Source organism: Meleagris gallopavo, chromosome 2 (genome assembly GCF_000146605.3).
Source record: "Meleagris gallopavo isolate NT-WF06-2002-E0010 breed Aviagen turkey brand Nicholas breeding stock chromosome 2, Turkey_5.1, whole genome shotgun sequence".
Lineage (NCBI taxonomy): Eukaryota > Metazoa > Chordata > Aves > Galliformes > Phasianidae > Meleagris > Meleagris gallopavo.
This window is the reverse complement of record NC_015012.2, coordinates 18,246,734-18,249,807: the sequence shown is the minus strand read 5'-3', so window position 1 is coordinate 18,249,807 and position 3,074 is coordinate 18,246,734. Positions and strand designations below refer to the sequence as shown.

At 39.1% G+C, this 3,074-nt stretch overlaps 1 long non-coding RNA gene across 6 annotated transcripts in view; it reads left to right on the top strand.

The window, feature by feature from the left end:
- Window positions 1-306: 306 nt before the first annotated feature.
- LOC109365888 overlaps window positions 307-3,074 on the top strand; it is a 14,574-nt gene continuing 11,806 nt past the window's right edge. For all 6 annotated transcript variants that reach the window (XR_002111717.2, XR_002111715.2, XR_002111712.2 and 3 more), the window contains exons 1-2: window positions 307-379; window positions 2,958-3,058. This is a non-coding gene — a long non-coding RNA (uncharacterized LOC109365888). The remainder of the gene's footprint in view (window positions 380-2,957; window positions 3,059-3,074) is intronic.

Below are 3,074 nucleotides of genomic sequence, written 5' to 3'. Positions count from 1 at the left end.
TAGCTGAATTTCAGAGGAAGCAGATAAAATATTTGTGATTTGCCTCCAATTATATCCTTAATAAGCTGATAAGAGCACTGAATCATAGAATGGCTTCAGTTGGAAGAGACCTCAAGGTTCCAGGGGTGGAGTATCCACAACCTCTCCAGGCAATCTGTTCCAGCAGCTCACCACCCTCTCCATGGAAAATTTTCCCCTACATCTGTAGCAGAAATGCTGTCATGGCCTGAACCAGGGGGAGTTCAGGTGCATGCAATGCAGCTGGGAGACCTGAAAGGGTGGAGCCAGGATCCACCCGTTCCCAGATCTCATTTAAGAGATGGCAGTGAAGGTAAGGGTATCTTGCTGGAGGTCCCTGTGTATCTGAAGCTTTCTGAAAGTAAGTGGCTTTTTTTCCCTTTGTTTCTGTGCCTCTAGCTGTTGTATTTGAGCAAGTTTTCACTTGCTGCAGCCTGGGACCTTGCTGCTCTCCTGTCATTGCTGTGTTTTCTATCACATTGCAACGTCTAATCTACATCTTCCTTCCTTTAGTTTAAAACCATTCCCCCTTGTCCTATCTAGACTACCTACCTGTGTAAAAAGTTTATTTCCTTCCTGATGGTAATCTCTCTTTAAATATTGCAAGGCTGTAATGAGGTTTCCCTAGAGCTTTTTCTTCTCCAAACTCAACAAGCCCACCACCTTCAGTGCTTCTTTGTAGGAGAGGTGCTCTAGCTGTCTCATTCTCTTGGTCCTCCTCTGAGCCCTCTCAAAAATCTTGATAATGTGCTTGTGTTGGGGGGCCTCAGACTTGGAGTACTGCACATGTGGCCTCACAAGGACAGAGTAGAGGGGGACAATTATGTCCCTCACCCTGCTGGCTGCCCTTCCAATGCAGCACAGGATGCCACTGGCCTTTCAAACTGTAGTGTATGTTGCTGGCTCATGTTAAGTCTCTCATTAATGAGGAGCATCTCAGCAGCGCTACTCTCAAGGAGTTATTCTCCCAGTCTGTATATATATCTGGGACTACTTCAACCTTATGATTTGCTTTCCTGAACCTCATTAGGTTCACATAGGCCCAACACTTCCATTTGTTTTATGGATGTCAGCCTTCCAAACTTCAGGGCAGCTTCTTGGCTACAGATCCAGCTTTTGCAGCTTGGCCCAATTCTTAGTGTACATTCATATATCATCTATTTATATATTCTTATTTATCTTACTCATCACTAAATCTCATTTTCAGAGAATTCTCTCAGTTTTTAACTAAGTCAACATTATATTTGCCAGGCACAGTATTATTACTGAAGTAGGAATTTTACCTTGTGCCAGCAGAAGTCATGAGACTTATGCCTGGAGGCAGCCTGCAAATCATCTTCATTAAAAGAATACCAGCAACTGACTCTGAGGCTTATATCTTTAGATTAACAAAGAAGCCATATGAGTGGTATTACAACCTCTGCAAGAGGAATGGTTCTGCTCAGTGGAAGGATGGTAATTTTGCTTCAGGCAGGAGGTATAACTAGATGACATTTGGAAGTCCCTTCCACACAGCATTTCTATGATTTAAAACACGCAGTTTATAGTTGAAGTATTTTTAGCTTTGGCTTCAATCATTTCTCAGAAAAGTCACATTTGCTGTAGAAGCAAAAAGATTTTCTATATAGCTTGAAATGAAGCCTTAGCTATAGTTTGAAAACGTAGTCTGTATTGCTTTCTAAGCACAAAGAGAACACGTTGCATGGCATCATGATCTTTAGGCCTTTTCTGTTCTCTGTAACAAACTCACTTAAATTGCAGTGGTTTATGATCAGGTTCTCAGAGACAGTGAGTTGACCAACTTCAGTAATGATGTATTTGTAAATACAAAAGCATTGTGAATCAGCAAGAATTCTTAAATAGGTTATTTATATTATTTTAATCATAAGTAGGTTAAAAAAAGTAAATAAGAAATATATTTTGTAGGGTAAAACTCTTTATTGGGTTTCACATTTGACACCAAATTGCCACCAAAACCAGGAGCTTACAAAATTTAAACTGAACATAATTAAAAGCTGAAAATACACTGGCAACCAAGAAATAAGAGCTTGATAAATGAAAGTGGACAAAATGGGATACAAACGAGCTAAATTGAAATGAATGAAAGCCCTTCATTAATAAATTGGATGCTGCTAAGGAAATGATATATATCCATTATCTGTATTTTTGTCATAGCTCAAAATGCGCATACTTATTCTGCAGCAGGAACTTTCTGAGACAGGAGTGAAACTGAAAAGAGCAACACCACAAATCCAGTGACATGATGACTTTACAACCTATACAGTTAAATAGTTTATTACATTTCTCAATAAAAGGCTCAGAAAGGCCCCACTAGCTTACAATTTTCTTTTTCAAAAAAGAAAACAACCTGATTTAAACACAACAAAGAGACTTGCATGGGTTCAAGAAGGGTGATAAAAGCAGTGTTTTTTGCTATCATTGGAACACTATCAAATTATGTGTCCAAAACAAATGAATCTGAATGGAAGTAGTTAAAATACTGGAGTAAACCAGTCCAATTCTTTTAAAGATATTATTGCTAGCAGTATCCTCCCCCATGCGAAATCTGCATTGGGAGATAGAGACCCACTTCAAGTAAATGAGTCACTTTTGCTTCCTAGCCAGAACAATTAAACTTCTTGTATAAAACATGACCTGAAGCCTGCCCTTCACCACATCATCCCTCCTCAAACTCCCAGAGGTCGGCTCTGACATTTAACAGCTCACAAATTTAGTTTCTTAGCTTCTGAGGCCAACTGCATGTCTTTTAAAATCAGAATTCTGTTACTGGCATTTCATGTATGTGCATGTGCTGTACATATATGCACATACACAGCAAGCACTTGGGTTGTGAGTTTGCTTTCAACCTATTCAATTTAACAAATGTATTTTTTATCATCAAATAGAGATAACGCCTTTGTCTATTTTTTTTTTTACAGCTGCTGCAAGTTGTCAAGGCACATATTGTCATACTGAGCACCCCTTCACAGCTTCAGGATAGAAGCCTGTCATATGATACTGCACAAAATCGATGATATGAGTAAGTTTAAAAAAAA